The sequence below is a fragment of the Ambystoma mexicanum genome, chromosome 2q (genome assembly GCF_040938575.1).
Source record: "Ambystoma mexicanum isolate Mex_15411 chromosome 2q, UKY_AmexF1_1, whole genome shotgun sequence".
Taxonomy (NCBI): Eukaryota; Metazoa; Chordata; class Amphibia; order Caudata; family Ambystomatidae; genus Ambystoma; species Ambystoma mexicanum.
This window is the reverse complement of record NC_090924.1, coordinates 839896049-839915032: the sequence shown is the minus strand read 5'-3', so window position 1 is coordinate 839915032 and position 18984 is coordinate 839896049. Positions and strand designations below refer to the sequence as shown.

Sequence of the window (18984 nt, the reverse complement as noted above, 5' to 3'; positions counted from 1 at the left end):
TGAAAGATCCAATGCTGGAGAAGACTTTTGCCCACTGACTTTGTCCTAGCCTATTATACTGAATGACTCGGTTTAGGGGATCCAAAAGTATTTGCCTGCTTAAGTTGTGGTCTCTTGTTCTAATAACCTTTTCCTTTTACCAACTTGTACAGTATTCTAAATGCAAACAGTAAGATGTTAATGTCCCCAAGGACCCTAGGTATTGAAGTCACCTGAGGGTGTAGGTTGTGTCTGTGGGCCATCCCAAAAGGGTCTTTACTGTTTTAGAAACTAAGAGTGTAGAGCATTGAAGTGTATTTGTTTGTTACTTTTATATTGCTCCCTTCTACAGAAGTCTTACTCGAACAGACTGGTAAATAAATGAATAATCGTTTACTCAGGAAACCTTGTGTGTAAGGGTTTATTTGAATACTTCACTGTGAAGCTCTGTGCAACTCCCATACAGCTCACATTGACCCTTCTTGAGATAATCCTGGTTGCTCAACACGCTACCAAAACTGTGTAGTACAAGCTTATACCAAAGCTTGGGTTTCCAATACCTGTAATCAGAGTTGCGTGTAGTGCACCCAAAGGGTACTGCATACAAACTTTGCATAACAGTAACCACTTGTCCTTGTTGGAGACCTGCTTGGTTGCATCTGTAGAGTTCCTATCAGCTTCTTTACTTCACAAGCCTAATCAGATTGTGGCCCTACTTTGATTGGTTCTATTCTACCAAGACTTTTTAAACATTGTGAAAGACTTTCTACTTAGCTGCAAGAAGTGCTTCAGTTCACCTTGCTTTTGCTAATTTAACATTGGCTGGCCTGGCTCTCTGAATGATTTCGCTCTTCTGCTTATGTGGTTTACCTTCCTTCCAGGAAAGGATTAACTGACTTTGCATTGGGGTTATTGAAAGTACTTACCTGCTTAAGAATCCTTGTGTGAATACTGGTTTTATTCTGATCCCTCTTTTCTTTGAAACTAAGTGTGAATGCAAACAGGGATATATTAATGTCCACAGCACCCTAGCAATTGATGTCACCCGAGGGTGTAGGTAGTGTCTGAGTGATCCCGAATGGGCATCTACTGATTTAGAGAACGAGTGTGTATTTTTTAAGTGTATTTTTGTGTTTTATATTACTCCCTTCTGAAGAAGGGTTATTCTAACTAACTGGTAAATGAATCGTTTAACTCAAGAAACCTTGCGTGTAAGAGTTTATTTGAATACTTGTCACTTTGAATCTCTGTGCAACTCCCATACAGCTCACATTGACCCTTCTTGAGATAAGCCTGGTTGCTCAATACGCTATTTACCAAAGGTTGGGTTCCTATTGCCAGGTCAGGGTTGTTGTAGTGCACCCAAAGGGTACTGCATACAATCGTGCCTAACAAGCAATGCCAACATTAATAGACTAGAAGGGTGCCTTTAAGGAGCCAGGACAGCCAAAGTCAATTTTAACAAAGTCTACAGTTCCGATGGATTTCTTGGATAAAGTCTTTCACCGTTGGGGAGAGTTCTCATTTCTGTGCTAATTCTCTTCAACCTTAGAGACCCCCAGATCTTTTGCTGGACTTTAAACCCTGGACTGAGCAAGGCCTTTTTCTCACTGTCTCATGTGTTTTGCCCCGATTTGGATTATGTTTTTCTTTTATTTTTGGAGACTGAAACTCCATAGGTATCTACTTTTTGTATGGTGACAGACAGCACGTTCAGTGCACTGTCAGAGAAATCCTTTAGATTTCTCATAAGGTTTAGATACCTTTTCTTGTGTGAACTACTGTTCCCAAAGAATAGTAAAGTGAAATTTACTTTATTTACCTTTTCTCTTTGTAGGTCCAGCACACACACTTATGTGGAGTGATGGGGGTGCGGGGTTTGTAGTAGCCCCTTATTCTACCTTACTCATGTAACATTTTCCATGTTACCCTCACTACTTTAAATGGCTGGTTGTTGGGCAAGAACTGATGCAGTAACCCTGTGGGAGACCACACAACCCTTGTCCTCTTGGCATTAGGTAACCTGTACTACACAAGTTGGTAGTCTGACTGAGCAGCCTATCTTATCTCAAGAGGGGTAAATATGAGCTGTAGCAATGAAATCCACAAATACAAATAGCCAAGTAACACACTCAATGTTTTTGTTATAATTATTTAACAGTAGTTTTTAAATATGCATTCTGTAAAAAGGGCAATGTATGTAGAAATCAAATATACTTTAAAATACTTTCCCAGAATCAACACAAAGCTAGTAGATACTCTTTAGAGATGCTTTTTACACTATTCCTACACACCAAGGCGACTTCACTAACTAGGACAGTAATGGCATTTACATATCGCTTGTACACTTTGTAGATTGAGGTTTGTAGAAAGGAAAGGTTAAGGGAAAGAAAAGGTTTAAACAGGTTCTCGGAGTATGTGAGCACTTCAATGAAGTCTAGACAAAAACCTTTCCCAGCAATAATAGTTAAAAATCAAGTTACCACATACGAGGGACAGTATCAGTCAAATGGACTAGAAGAGTTGCAGGGAGCCAGGACAGCCTAAGGTCAATTGGGGCACAGTCTATGAAGCTAAGGCACTTAGATGCAAAATCTTGCACAAAGTTAGAGTTTGTTGAAGAAAAACCATTGTAGGGTCACAAGCTGTTACACCTGTGAAGGATGGAGCTGAAATCAACTCTAGCAAGGTAGCTACTGCAAGTCTCGACCGAGAAGAGCAAAGCTAAAGACACTGAGGTAAGTACCCGAAATCAGAACAGTACCTTTGGTTAGAAGAGCAGTCCAGCTGGCTTCTTTCTGGTTGCAACAATACAGATTATGGGTTCCTGGGCCTCAGTTGTGGGGACAAGAGGGAGGACGTCTTGAGGAATCCTGCAGCAGCAATTCAAAAGTCGGCGGCAGCTACGGGCTCTTTTCAGATCAGCAGCACTTTGCAGTTTCAGAGTCCTGTGTTGGGGAGAATTCTAATTTATGTGCCAATTCTCTTCAACCTTGGAGACCCCGAGCTCTTTTGCTGGACTTTAGGGCAGTTTAATTTTAACCCTGCAGAGTGAGCATTTTTCCTCGCTCATGCATTTTGCTCAGATTTGGATTCTGCATTTCCTTTGTTTTTGGAGTCTGACAAACTCCATAGGCATCTACTTTTTGTATGGTGACCCACAGCACCTTCAGTGCAGTGTCAAAGAGAAATCCTTTAGATTTCTCTTAAGGTTTAAATACCTTCTCTTGGGTGAACTACTGTTCCCAAGAGTAGTAAGGTGCAATTGACTTTACTAATCTTTTTCCTATATAGGTCCAGCACACCCAATCCTATGAGGAGTGCTGGTGGGTTACTTAGTAGCCCCTTTTCCTACTTACTCATGTAACATTTTTTATGTTATCATCACTACTTTAAATGGCTGGTGGCAGTGGTTTAATTTTTCTACCATTGTGCTTTTCTACTGCAGGCTGAATCCTCAGCTGCAGTGTAGCATCCATGGGTGACCATTGTGTCAAAATGTCCCCGGTCTTCTTTGTGCGGTCTTTCTTGGGTTTTACTCTTTGTGCCAAATTAGGTTTTACCATTTTTTTCACTTTGCCTTTGGTGGGCTTCAGTACTGAAACCCGCCTCTGGTTCCAGTGTGCCTGGCAGGGCAGGAGGCAATGGAGGGATGTGCGTGAAACTCCCTAGTCTCCTTGGTAACCTGAATGCACCCAGTCATGATTGGCTGGCTGGCAGTCCTTGCAGGACAGCCACCCTGCTGTGTGATGAGCGACAGCTAGGCTGTGCATGAACGGGAGACACCTGCATAAAAGGTGAGGCTTCTTGAACTGAAGAGAGTCAACCACTAGAAGAAACATCTTACGAAGCAATCATTAAGAGACGCTTGCTGCATCCTCCTGTACCATTGAACTGCCTGGTGAAGCCCTGCCGCTGTGCTGAAACTCCGACCAGAGAAGCTCCCGACAGGACGACTTCTTCCCTTGGGTTAGTGGGACCAATTAACCCCAAGACAAACTTTGCTGGAAGACCTTCCCAACTGGCTGTACCGCTTTGCTGCTGCTGTAAACGAGTGCCAGGGATCGATAAAGCCATAGTCGAGTGAAACTTCTTTAAGCTGGACCGAAGCTCCAGGAAGATCCCGAGGACCCTCCCGAAGCAGAACGAACCGAGCTCGAGTCACCTCAGAGTGCTGGACTCAAGGATTAAAAGGAAGCCCATCAAGTGTCCAAGATCCGCAGTGATGCTATTTACCGGTAGCTGAAACCGCAAAGTGCCGCTGAATTGAAAAGAGCCCCTATCTGCTTTCGAACTGCAGTGCATGAGTCCTCCAGTCCTCCCTCTTGTCCCCACGACTGAGGTACAGGAACACAGGATCTGCAACAAGGACAGAAGCCAGCTGGATCCTCTTCTTCTAACCTAAGGTACTGTTCTGACTAAGGGGTATTACTTTGTAGCTTGCAGTGATTTACTACAACAAACTAACTTTGTGCAAGACTTTTTGCTATCTAAAAAGTGTTTCAGCTGCATAGACTTGGTTCCAAATTGACTTTGGCTGTCCTGGCCACCTGCAGACTAACGCATTGACTTTGATTCTAACTGTCCCTTATGGGCGAAGCATTGGCTTTTTGCTAATATTGCCAGGAAAGGTTTGATCGAGACTTCCTTGGGAGATTTGAAAAGTTTTCACATGCTCCGAGAACCCATTAACCTTTTTTCCTTCAGTTAACGGTTCTTTTTATACCAATCTCAGAATTTACAAAGTGCAAAAGTAATATATAAATGCCATTACTGTCCTAGTTAGTGAAGTCACCTCAGGGTGTAGGAAGTGTGCAAGAAGCATCTTTAAAGAGCATCTACTTGCTTTGCCTTGATTCCGAGCAAGTATTTTGAAGTTTATTTTTATTGTTGCACATTGCCCTTAAAGAAATCTTATTTAAAACGGACCATTAAATAAATAATTTTACTAGAAAACCTTGAGTGTAAGAGTTTAATAAAGTTACTCACCGTAGTGACTACCTTACTCCTCGTCCATAGTCCCCTTTCCTCCATACTTTTGGGACATTCCGTCCTGTGGGACGGGACCGGAGCACTTTTGAAAAAAAAGCATAAAATTGAAAGTGTGTCCTCTTTTTTACGCGGGGTGCCGCACACAGCCGTAACCCCGCCCTCCTTAGCTTCACCAGGCGCATCGCCCTTCAGTTCTTTTCTATCGCCAGATCTGAGACCATTTAAGCAATAATAGAGGATACTTATTAGAGGGGACAGCGGGCATGTGTATGGAGGGAAGGGGGCTATGGAGTAAGGTATTCACTACGGTGAGTACGTTTATTACACTCATATGTCCCTTTCCTCCATACATTTGGGAGAGTACCAAGCACTCCTTACAGAATAACGGGTGGATGGAACTCCTTTATTGAAAGAGGAGTTTAAGAACCGCTTTCCCAATCTGAGCATTAGCCCTGGAGCTCAGATCTAAGCAGTAATGTTTCACAAAAGCTGATGGGAAAGCCCATGTAGCTGCTTTGGCAATGGTTTCCCAGGGAACATTTTTGGAAGGTAATGGCAGCTGCCTGGCCCCGCACAAGATGGGCATGAATTCCCTTCGGAGACTGAAGGCCTGAACGGTATAAGCTTCAGAGATAGAGGAAGTAATCCATAGGGAAATAGATGCTTGAGGCCGGCTTTCCTTTCGGGTCTCCAAAGGTCACCAAGAGTTGGGAAGAGCTCTGAAGATTAGATGTTCTGTCTAAATAAAACTTAAGAGCTTGCCTTACATCGAAATTATGCAGAACCCTCTAGGCATCTGAAGCCGGTTCTGGAAAGAAGAATGGTAAGGAAATAGACTGGTTCAGATGAAAATCGGATACCACCTTTGGAAGGAAAGAAGGATTGGTCCGGAGGACAACCTTATCCTTGTGAAAGGTGAGGTATGGATGCTCTACCGACAAGGCCTTAAGCTCGCTTACACGCCTTGCCGAAGTTACCGCAATCAGAAAGGCCATTGTCCATGAAATTAAGTCTGCTGTAGCCATGGGCTCGAAGGGTTTATGGCATAAAGCAGTAAGGACCACATTAAGATCCCACTTGGGATGCGGGTTGCGCACAGGTGGATATAGATGCAATAGACCTACATTGTGCCTTTTAATGACAGGGTTTGTCAAAGAAAAGGAGCAAGAGTCCGTGGACTGGTAAGCAGCAATAGCCGACAAATAAGTCCTACAAGACAAGACATGCATGCCAAAAGCTGCCAGATGAGAAATGAAAGCCAGGACCGTATCCATGACAGCTTCTCTGGGGTCCATTTTTTTCGCTAAACACCAGTGACAGAAACAGAGCCATTTGCTCCTATACCAAGACTTTGTCGAAGGCTTTCTTGCCGCTTGGATGATATGCATATTATGCGCATATTATCCGCTGACATATTGAACCTTTTTAAGGATTTAAATTCAGGCACCAGGCGATTGTGGGGAGGGGTGCCACATCTGTTGATGGCTCTGGTGAAGTAGGTCGGGAATCAGCGGAAGCCTGTTCGGTGAGCACACTGACAGATGCTGAAGCTCGGATAACCAGAATCTGGCTGGCCAGCACGGGGCTATGAACAGGAGAGTGGAATTCGACGTGTTCCTGAGCTTGCATAACGCCCGGTGAATCAGAGGCAGAGGCGGGAAGGCGTAGGCCCACATGTTGTGCCATGGAATCTCAAGAGCATCCCCCAGGGAAGACGGAGTCCGTTCCTGGAAGCATAAAGAGGATGTTTCCTGTTTGAGGACGTCCACTTCTGGAGTGCCCCAATGGCAAAAAAGGACAGAGGATCTCTGTGTTCAGTTCCCACTCGTAGCTGACCACCGCTCGCTGACAGAGTCTGCCGTCACATTCAGCTGGCCTGGAATGTGTACCGCCAACAGCTAAACACTGTGCTGAATGGGCCATTCCCAAAACTGAATGGCTAGGTCTACAAGGGGAGGTGACCTGGTACCCCCTGCTTGTTGATGTAAAACATGGATACTGCATTGTCCGTGCTGATGCGGACCACCTTGTTCACAATTCCAAGCTTTGAGCACCAGGAAAATCACCAGAAGTTCCAGATAATTTATGTGAAATTGTCTGTCCTGCAGTGGATCACAGGTCGAAAACCTGAAGACGATCCATCGTCGCGCCTCATCCGATAAGGGAGGAGTCCGTTGTAATGGACACCTGAGGGAAGGGCTCCTGAAAAGGCACACCAGCCGACAGATTGCTGGAAGAAGACCACCAAAGGAAGGCTGCCATCATGAGTCTTCCCATCCCCCCTCAAGCACTCCCTTGTGCACCCCCTTCTTAAGAATCCCTCTCCAACCCCTCCTGCCCAGCTAACTATCGCCTAATCTCCATCACTCCCTTCCTAGGCAAACTCCTGGAGAAACTGGCCATCTCCCAGCTTAATCTCCATGCTGAATCTGTTGGTAGTCTTCATGACCATCAGTCCGGCTTCAGAGCTGCCAGAAGCACAAACTGCTCTCCTGAACATCTGTGAGAACCTGCTCTCAAACCTTGACTCTAACACCCCTTGCGTTATCATTTTGCTCTCTTTTGCCTTTGACACCGTCAACCACACCATCCTGCTCAACCGTCTCCGTGATAACTTGGTATCACTGGTCAGGCTCTGGCGTGGCTGACCTTCCTCTCCAATCGACCCTCCCAGGTCCAACTAGGGTCCTTCCTCTCTGACATCTTTTTCTCTACCTGTGGTGTCTAACCTCTCCCCCTGGGTGTTCAACCAGTATCTGGCACTTCTTGCTCACTGCATTGCCGCTCTCTGTCCCAACTTTCAGTGTTACGCGGATGATACCCAGCTCATTTTCAGGCTACCCTCGGCCTCCTCTTCCCCTTCCCTCATTTCTGACCGTCTTTCTGCTATCCATGAATGGTGTGCCGCCAACGACCTCTGCCTTAATGCCAGTAAGACTGAGATTCTACTCATCGGCACACCCACTCCCTCCTTCCCGGCAGCTGTCTGGCCGGCCTCCCTTGGCCCTCTCCCTGCTCCTACCTGCAAGGCAAAAAAACCTCAGGGTCATCTTCGACTCCACACTCTCTTTCTCTCCTCACATATCTGACGTCTCTAAGAAGTCACACTACCAGCTACACCTCCTCAGAGGTATCCTTCCTTTCCTCTCCTTCCCCCAGAAGCTCACGGTCTCTAGAGCCCTGGTTTCTCGAAGCTGGACTACTCTAACAGCCTCCATCTAAATCTTCCTGCCTCTACTCTTCGCCCTTTACAACTCATCCAGAACAGGACTGCAAGACTTGTCCTTGGCCTCAAGCCCAGGGACCGTATCTCTCCAGGACTGAAATCACTACACTGGTTCCCAGTGGCTGCGAGGATTAAGTTCAAAACCCTCTGCATTGTCCACAAGGCCTTCTGGGGCCTTGGGCCAAAATACCTTCAACTCTCTCTCCCTAAATATCTTCCTTCTCGAGCTCTTCGCTCATCCACCTCCCTCAGGGTCAGCCGCTTCTCCAAGCAACGAGTTGGTAGATCTCTCTCCGCAGCAGGGGCCTCCCTCTGGAACAGCCTTCCTGTCTCCCTGAAACTTGAGGAGAACCATCTCCGGTTCCGGAAGCACCTCAAAACCTTCCTCTTTGCCTCCGCTTTCTCTCCCTCTCTCCCCTGCTAAAATCAGCAAACCTGCACTGAATCTGCAACTGGGCCACTCACCGATCTCGGTCCTTGGCCCAGCCACTCTTCCCTGCACTGCCTACCTGCACTACAGGACTGTCTGTATCCTACAGCCCCTCCTCCCGGCACTTACCTTGCACTTGCCACCAGGTGGCCCTATTATTTATCTTGTATTCTACTAACCATGTACTGCACTTTCCCCTCTCCCCTTGCCCTTGCCCTTTCCCCTCTACCCTTGCACTTGCGCGATCTGAATGACACCTGGCCTAGTAGGATCGCTGTCCGTCTCCCCCTGTTCCCCCCCACCCCGCCTCGTCGAGCCTTGAAACACTTGTGTATAGGTGCGTTACAAATGCCATATATCGTAGGGTGGAAACGGGATAATTTTGGTGTACGAGTCCACTGCCTGGAGCCAGGAGCTCCGAAGAGCCAACTGCGTAAGTCGCATCTTGAGACGCGCCAGGGGAAGCCCAAGCACGTACAAGGCCATGAGGCCCAGAAGCCTCTGGAACCACCAGGCAGACATGATCTCCGACTGAATGAAGAGACATGGTTAACAGATCCGCCATCCTGTCCACCGCCAAGTACACCCTGCAGTCGATAGTGTTCCAACGGAAACCCAGGAATATCAGGTCCTGAGAGATCGTCATGGAGGATTTCCACCAGTTCACCGACACCCCAAGACTGATCAGGAGCTGAAGGAGAGACTGAAAATTGCTTGAGGCTTTCACCCGACAGGGACTGCGCAGAAGCCAGTCGTCCAAATATGGATACAGACTAATACCCTGTAGCCTTAAAAAAGCCGCAATGACCGACATCTTTGTGAAGACATTTGGCGCAGAACTGAGACCAAAAGGGAGCACTCGAAACTGATAGTGCTCCTCTCCCAGGGAGAGCCGCAGATATTTCCGATGCGGGCTCCAGGTCAGGATATGCATATAAGCATCCTGAAGGTCCAGAAGGCTGAGCCAGTCGCCCTTCTGAAGAGAGGACTTTATTTGGCAGGGCGTAATCATCTTGAATTTCTCTTGGGGGGGGGGGGGGGGAGGGCAGGAGAAAGGTTGAACTGGGAAAGGTCTAGAATGGTGCGCAGGCCAGCCTGGTTGGGTTGAGTGGAAGCCCTCCCCCTAGTTCCCCTAGGGGAACGGGTTCCACCGCCCTGAGATCTAGAAGCTTCTGGACCTCGGCTCTGAGGGAGGGTGTCCATGACTGCTGAAAGGGCGGATTGAAGAGTGGGGTATGGGTGAGGGGCAAGCAGAAGCCCGCCTGAGCAATGGACAAAACCCACCGGTCGTCAGTGATGGTTTGCCACGCCTCAAGATGAGACCAGATTCATCCTCCCGCCAGAGTCTCGTGCAAGCTCCAAAAAATATCATTTTGCAGACTTTTTGGTGGAGAGACTACCCGTCCCTGAAGTGGAGGCCGACGACCGAGAGAAAAAACGGCCACGTTGCTGCCTCCGGCGGGAGTTACCTGGCGGAGGATCAGTCCTATGTGACCTGCGATTGTGGAACCCTATAAAGCCTGTAGAGGATCGAGATAGGGACCCAGATCTCTGACCTTTGACTGGGGCCTTCATGAGCAGCGGCAAAGACTTGGCAGTTTGTGTGCTCGCCTTCGTCTTGGTGACCTCATCATCCGTTGAAGAATGAAATAACTCTTTGCCATCAAAAGGCAGGTGCAGAACTTTATCTTGGACCCTCTTTGAAAACTTTGTTGCATGAAGCCAAGCCTGACGAGAGGTGTCCACCTCCCCCCCCCAGTTCCACCCCATCATCATCATGAGGCCACGAGTCGAGGTGTCAATATGGGGCGCAGCAGCCTCTAGCGTATACTGCGCCAACACCCTGGCGTCTAAGCCGCCTTTAAAGTCTTCAAGCCTGTCAACAGGAGTGAACTCATGGAAGTCAGCCAAATCTATCCACAGTTTCATATTCGCCACGGCCAGGGTGAGCTCTGCATTGGCCTGACGCAATTGCAGCGCCGTATTGGCAAAAATCTTATTGCCCAAGGAATCCAGCAATTTGTCCTCCTTGGACAGAACTTGAGCCGAAGATGCAGAGGCCGGCTTGGGTTGCAGAGTGGCTGCCACTACCACAGTCGAGGATGGGAGCCGACATGACACCAAGGCGACTTCCTCGGAGGTGTGAAGCCTGTAACGGGCATCAATCCTCTTATTAATGTGCAGCCCGGTGTGGGGTTTTCCCAGACCTTGCGGGCCTCGGCCAGGACGTCCCTCTGAAGGAACAGGCTGGTACGCTCCTGTGGAGGCAAGGTTAGCGACCCCAAAATCACTCCTTCCTGCAGAGCGGGTGCCCAGGAACTGGTAGGTCAAGGAGTGACATGTCTAGTACCTGGTTGTGAAATGCTCTGACAGTCCACCGTTGACAGGGGAGGCAGGGCAAGAGCCGGGAGGCAGAGGAGGTGCTGCCGCCGGGGCGACAGGAACTGTCGGGGCAGATTTCTCTAAAAAGACCCTTTAAGTACTCCCTCATGGGATCAGAGTTCATTAGACTATGAAATTTCACAAAAAAAGGCATCCTCTGCCAAGACCTTAGGTGCTGGAGTCGGCAGAGGCCTCTCATGAGGAGCATAACCCCACAAACGCAGTGAGGAGGGCTGCCAAGAGGGCCCGCCACCAACCGGATCTACATAGACCAATGGGGCAGATGGAGGAAGCGAGACCTAATGTGGTAGTGGTATCCAAGCACGTCAGTCATAGCAAGGGTGGAACAGATTCACACTGTCGTGTGGAAAAGGTTGTCCACCAGAAAGAAGGTTCCCAGCACCCGCCATCGATAGCGTGGGTGTCAGGGAAGAATCCATAATGGCCACCATTTTATGAACATCTGAGTAGAACTGCATCACATGTGTAGATGAGGCAGTTGACTCCACAGATTGGTCAGGACACTTGACTGAAATGTTAGCCTTGCCACAAGGATTATCGGCAGAGCAGGTACTATGGGGCCTTGGATGTTTACTGGACATCCTGTCCCTTGAATTAGCCTCCAAAGGCGGAACCTCGGCAACGCCAGTAACAGGAGTTACGTTCGACGACCTCCCTGTGCCCACTCAACAGAACCGGTACCTCAACGAGCACGGGAAAGTCGAGGAATCCACCTCACAGACAAGACCTTTACAGGCCTCTCAGTTCTATCGGTACACACTTTAGCCTTAAGAGGAACCTCAGAACAGAGTCCGTTCTTAATAGCTCCCCAACTCCCATCCCCCCCGCCCCCCACCGGGGTGCCCTGAATAGTAAAGAACTTACCGGGCATCTCTTCTTTCCATCAATGAAGAGTTGGAAATGCAATTGAGGAACCTTCTGGAAGAATTCCTCCCACCTACGAAGACGACATTTAAGTGCCCGGACCAAAAGGGAGTCGCAGAAGAAACAAGAGTCCCAACGGTCCCAGACACTCCAAGCAGAGACAATGGGGACCCGCCCTAGCAAAGCGATGTTCACAAGAAGAGGTGGCAAAACCCAGACGCTATGGCATAGACCGAGGACTACGAGACCACAGAACTGGAGCAGGAGAGAAGGACAACGGGAAAGAAAAAAGGTCTTCCCGGTGATGCTTGTGCATCCAGCCCCGACTGCGTGGAGAAAAGGACTGAAGGGCGATGGGCGGAGCTAAGGAGGGCGGGGTTACGGTCGCGTGAGGTACCCCGTGTAAAAAAGAGTGACATTTCCAATTTGATGTGTTTTTTTTTTTTTAACAAAAGTGCTCCGGTCCCATCCCACAGGACGGAATGTCCCAAAAGTATGGAGGAAAGGGGACGGGACGTAGGAGTAATTTGGATACTTGGATTGGTGGATTTCATTACTACAGCTTTACAGCTCACATTTACCCCTCTTGAGACAAGTCTGGCTGCTCAAACTACCAACCTGTGTAGTACAGACCTATACCAGTAGGTGGGTTACCAAATACCAAGAGGACAAGGGTGGTGTAGTCTCTCACAGGGTTACTTCTCCAATTTTTGCCTAACACTTGGTAGGAAAATTAAACCACTGCCACCAGCCATTTAAAGTATTAAGGGTAACAAAACATGCTATATGAGTAGGTGGGATAAGGGCCTACTAAGTAATCCCCCCCCAGCACTCCACATATGATGGTGCTTGCTAGACCCACAGAGAAAAGGTAAGTAAAGTCAATTTCACTTTGCTCTTCTTGTGAGCAGTCGTTCACACAAGAAAAGGTATTTAAACGTTAGGAGAAATCTAAAAGATTTCTCTGCGACACTCTGCACTGAAGGTGCTGTGCATCACCATACAAAAAGAAGATGCGTATGGAGTTGGTCAGATTCCAAGAACAAAGGAAACATATCATCCAAATCAGGTCAAAACACGAGAGTGAGAAAAAGGGCTCACTCACCCCAGAGCTAAAATTAAAAAGTCTTAAGTCCAGCAACAGAGCTGGCGGTCTCTAAGGTTAAAGGGAATTGCCACAGAAATGAAAATTCAGTGTGAATGCAACCAGTCCCGACTGGCTGGCTGTCCTTTCAGGACAGCACCCTGCTGTGTGATTGACAGCCTATGCTGTGCAGGAATGGGAGAAACCTGCTTAAAAAGGCAAGGGTTTTGGGACTAGAGGCAGAGTCGACCACTGGGAAGAACACATGAAGAAACCGTGAACAAAGCTTGCTGCATCCTCCTAGAACTTTGAATTGCCCGATGAAGCCTTCATGCTGTGCTGAAACTCTTTCTGATTGACAAGAGAAGCGCCGGATGGGACTTCTTCCCTTGGGTTAGTGGGACCAACTACCCGAGACAAACTCCACTGGACTATGTTCCCTGACTGACTGTACTTCTTTGCTGCTGCAGGAACCCAGTGCCAGGGGTCGCGAAATCCGTAGTCGAGGGCTATGTCTGCAATCCGGCACGAAGCTCCAAGAGTCTCCTGCGAACCCTCTAGAAGCACGGCGGCCAGAGCTTGAGTCCCCTCACCAGATTGCAGGTTCAAGGGGTGAACGAAACCCCACCAGTATCCAAAATCCGTGGTGGTGCAGTTTACTGCACGCTGAAACCACAAAGTGCAGCTGATGCAAAAAGAGCCTGTAGCTGCCAACGACCTCCAAACTGTTGCTGCAGGAGTCCTTCAGATGTCTTCCCTCTTGTCCCCACGACTGAGGCTTAGGAACCCAAGACCTACATTGTTCGAACAGGACAGAATCCAGCTGCACCACTCTTCTTCAAACCAGGTGTACTGTTCAGACTTGGCGTACTTACCTCGGTGTCTTTAGCTCTGCTCTTCTCAGTTGAGACTTGCAGTGGTGGCTACTTTAGTTACAGTTGATTTCAGCTCTGCTTTCTACAAGTGTAACAGCTTATGATCCTACAAGTGATTGTACAGAACGAACTTTGTGCAAGACTTAACTACAAAGTGGCTCAGCTCCATAGACTGCTCCAATTTACTTTGGTGTCCTGGCTCCCTCCATTGACTGATATGTTCTGTCCCTCAGCGGTGATAAGTTGTGTTTAGACTGTTATTGCTGGGAAAGGTTTTGTCTGGACTGCATTGGAAGATTTAGGTATACTCACATGCCCTGATAACCTGTTTAACCTTTTTCCTTCTTTTACATTTTCCTTTTTGCAACCTCAGATTCCGCAAAGTGTACTAGCGATACATAAATGCGATTACTGTCCTTGTGAAGTCACCTCCGGGTGTAGGAAGTGTGTAAAAAGCATCTCTAAAGAGCATCCACTATACTTATGCTGATTGTGGAAAAGTATTTTAAAGTACATTTGAGTGTTACATATCTTGCCCCTTTTAAAGAAAGCTTATTTAAAAATTGATATTAAATAATTAACTATTTATAACTGAAACCTTGAGTGTGTTACTTGTATTTACTAATTTCACTGTTAAAGCTCACATTTACCCCTCTTGATATAGGCCTGAACGAAGAGTCTTTCGGGGAGCCAGGACAGCCAATGTCACTTAAGCAAAGTCTAAGGGTACTAAGGCACTTCTTGAAGGTAGGTAAAAGTCTTGCACAATGTTAAAAGAAAGTTTTGTTGTAAAAGAAATCACTGTTGGGCCACATGCTGGGAGGCTTGTTAAGGGCAAAGCGGCAAGCAACTCTGCAAAGGGCAGCTAACGCAAGTTTCCAATGAGCACAAGCAAGTGACACACACAAGAGGTAAATACCCCTTAGTTCACAGAACCTTAGGTCTGAAGAAATGGTTTCTGTTGTAGTTCCTGCAGATCCTGTTCCTGGACTTCAGTCGTGGGGAGAAGAGGGAGGGCGTCTGGGGACTCCTGTTCTATGGTTTGAAGGTCGGCGGCAGCAATGGGCCCAATTCAGATCAGCAGCACTTTGCGGTTTCAGCTTCTCGCTAGGATCGGAGGATCTTCCTGGAGCTCGGGTCCGGCTTAAAAATGATGCACTCGATTCTGGTGTTCCTGTACCCTGGCACTCGGTTCCTGCAGCAGCAATGGAAGTAAAAGCCAGCAGAGGGGTTTCAGTCAAGTTAGTCTTGGGGTCGATTGGTCCCACCAACCCAAGGGGAGAAGTTGTCAGTGCCGGGCTTCTCTAGTCTATGTTGAAATAGGAGCTTCAGCACTGCAGCAGGGTTTCACCAGGCAAACCAATGGTCGAGGAGATGCAGCAAGCATCTCTTTCAGTTTCTTTCTTCGGTTCCTTCGTCCACTGGTCAACTCTGCCTTCCTTTTAAAAGACATTGCCTTTTATGCAAGTCTCTCATTCATTTGCAGCCTAGCTGTCACTCACACAGCAGGGTGGCTGTCCACCAATGACAGCCAGCCGGCCAATCACCTTCGGGTGCATTCCTGTAACCAAGGAGACTAAACAGGGAGTTTCGGGCACCTCCCTCGATTCCTGCCCTTCCAGACACACTGGAGCCAGAGGCAGGCTTCACCAGTGAATCCTTCCAAAGACAAAACAAAGGCATCAAACCTGGTTTGGCGCACAGAGTAAATCTCAAGGACCACCTTTCCAACAAGAAATGGTAAAAAAAGACCAGGGCCATTTTGACAAAACTGGCACCCATGGGTGCTATACTGCAGCTGCGAACGTAGCCTGCAGTAAAAACACAATGGTTGGAAAAAGTAAACCACTGTAACCAGCCATTAACTGTAGAACGGTTAACAAAAATGTTACACAAGAAGATAGACAAAGGGGAACCCCTCCAGCACCCTATTGTAAGATGGTGTGTGCTGGGTCTACGAAGAAGAAAATGTAATTAAAGTCAATTTCTCTACACTGCTGTTGGAAACAGTAGTTTATCCAGGAGAAGGTATTGAAACCTTAGCAGAGTTCCAAAGGCTCTCTCTGTGACACTGCACTGATGGTGCTGGGTGTCAGAATGTAAAAAGATGCCACCTACAGAATTTGTCAGACTCCAAAACCAAAAGAAACAGTGTTCAAATCAAATAAAATAGCAAGAGAGTGGGAAAAGTTTCACTCTTCGGGATAAAAATTATAAAGTCCTTGTTAGGGAGACTTCTCAAACATTTGCTAATTTCTTTCCATCTTCGAGACCCCCCCCTAGCTCTTTTGCTGGACTTTAGGACTTTTTAGCTCATGTAATTTTAATGTGATTTAATTTGTGTTCTTTTTAACTTTGGAGTCTGACAAACTTCATAGGCATCATCTGTACATTGTGTCGCAGCACCTTCAGTGCAGTGGCACATGGAAGTCTCTTAGATTTCCCAACTGTTTAAATACCTTCTCTTAGTGAAACTACTGTTTCCAAGAGCAGTGAAGTGAAATGGACTTTACTCACAATTTGTAACTTTCTAGACCCAGCACACACCATTTTACCATAGGGTGCTGGAGGGGTTACTTAGTATCTCCTTTTGTCTAGTTTCTCAGGTAACATTTTTATGTTACCTTTCTACAGTTAATGGCTGGTGGCAGTGGTTTACTTTTTACTACCATTGCCTCCTGCAACTCCTGGACCATGTTTGCCCGGTCAACCCCTGCTGCTGTGCTGAAGCTCCGAATTTGCCTCGACTAGAGAAGCCTTGCAAGGACGACTTCTCCCTTTGAGTTGGTGGGACCAATCAACTCCAAAGTAAGCCTGTCTGGACATGCTCTCAAAGATGGTTGCATTTCCACTGCTGCTGGAACTTGATGAGCCATGGAGAGTAATGCCAGATTGTGTGCGTTGCTTTTAAGTCGGACCCGAGCGCTAGGAAGATCCTCCGGACTTCCCTGTTGCAGGTCTGACCAAGCCTGGGCCACCTCAACAGGGTGCTGGACCCAAGACGCAAGGAAAGTCTGAAGCGGTATCCAAGAACCGCAGTGTTGCCATTTGCTGTCAGGCGCAAGGAGCCAAAACACTGAAGAACCTCTGAATTGAAGTGTGCCCATTGCTGCCGCTGACCTTCCCATTGCAGAGCAGGAGTCCCCAGACGTTCTCCCTCTCGTCCCTGAGATGGAGGCCCAGGGACAAGAGGATCTGAAGAGCTGCACTGGAACAGAAGCCAGCTGGAACCATTTCTTGTAAGGGTACTGTAAAGTCTTAAGTACTTGCCTCTTGTTGTGTAGCCTTACTTGTTCTCAGTTGAGACCTGTCTTGGTTACCTTGCAGAGTTGTTAAAGCTTTGCCCCTCACAAGCCTCTCAGCTTGTCACCCTTCAAACATTTCTACAAACTTTGTGCAAGACATTTTACATACCTGCAAAGAAGATCTTCAGGTCCCCTTGACATTGAGCAATTAACATTGGCAGCCCTGGCTCCCTGAGAGACTGAGTTTGTGCTTTGGAAGGTGTTTAAAAGTACTTGCCTGTTTATGAGTTATTTGTTAACCTTTACTTTATTCCTCTATTCTCTTTTTCACCTAACTCAGTATTGCTCTAAATGTACCAGTGATACATCAATGTCCACAGTGTCCTAGATATTTAAGTCACCCGAGGGTGTAGGAAGTGTCTGTGCGACATCCCTAATGGGTGTCATCTGATTTAGAGAAATTGAGAGTGTGTTTTGAAGTATATTTAAGTGTTACATGTTTTGCTCCCTTTCTGAAGGCTTCTATAACTGACTGAAATAAATTAATTGTTTTAATCAAGAAACCATGAGTGCAAGTGTTTATTTGGATTACTATATTGTGAAACTGTCACAACCTTACTGCTCATATTGACCCCTCTTGAGATAAGCCTGGCTGCTCTACCACACTATCAACCTGTGTAGTTCAGACGTATACCAAAGGTTGGGTCCCTATTGCCAGGAGGTCAAGGTTATTGTAGTGCACCCAAAGGGTACTGCATACAATCCTGCCCAACAGTCCTAAAGTCCAGCAAAAGAGCTGGGGGTCTCTAAGGTAGCAGAGAATTAGCACATTTCTGAGAATTCTGCCCAACATGGCTTGAACCAGTTAGGACCAATAGGGAGGCCGCCATTGTGGGTTCACAAAGAGCCCAAGAGTTCAGAACGGCTATTTCGAGGGCATCTTGTGGCCACCTTGAACAAAGGAAGCCCTGAAACATAAAATGGCTGAGAGCATGATAAAAAAATATATATATTTTTTAAAAGTACCAAATGGTCCACTGGGCTAACAATGCGGTCAAGTGTAACACCCTTTAAGTATCTGGAGTATGGTTCAATAGCACATGTTCCTGGGTCCAGAAGGGCACTCCCTTATAGAAAAGAGGGTTGAGCAGTCAACTTTTTAAAATTTTTGAGGGTGGGCAAAAAGCCACACGCTATCTTTTTACACAGCCAAAATATAATCCAGTGATTTATGGTGTTGACGTTTGGGGGCATGCAATGATAAGAGTGCTTAAATTAAAGTGAAACACTTTACAAACACATTTTTGCTTTCTCCAGAAGCACTTTGAATCTGCTTTGGGCATACTAGGAATTGACCAAGAGATTATGAACTGTGCTGATCAAATCAAAATCAGGAGCTCACCAGACCTAGTCAAATAAAGGAATGTACCACACAATGTGAGCTGTCCTGGATTTAAACTTAGCAGAGACTTAAATGCATGAAGGACAGGACCAGTAAACTTATTTTGGAGACCTTTGGAAAGAACTACAAAGATTAAGAGTAATTCAAGGCAAACTGGGACTTGGTGCTACTGTTTCTTTGCAATTAATTTCGAGCTGTCCCATGTCCACAAAGATTGAGGGTGTTGGGTTTGATGTTGTGAAGAATTAAGATCTCAAACAGGTGTCCATTTGTTAACTTATTGTTTGAGGGGAGGATGGGGTGATGAGGAAGGGTGCTATTAAACTGCTGAAAAGGCCAATAAAAATACCTTAGAAAAAAAGATTACGAGTAATGCAAAAATAAGGCAGTTTTTCTTGAACGGGTAACATAGGATGGATGTAAAACACTAAGCCAATGCTGTTGAACAGCTGCTCACATTCAACTGTTTGGAAGGTATATACCA

The 18984-nt window shown here is 46.9% G+C and overlaps 1 protein-coding gene across 2 annotated transcripts in view; it reads right to left on the bottom strand.

Moving 5' to 3' along the window:
- The window catches only part of LOC138569772 (integrin beta-1), a 420457-nt gene that overhangs the window by 65304 nt on the left and 336169 nt on the right, over window positions 1-18984 (bottom strand). The window lies entirely within an intron of this gene.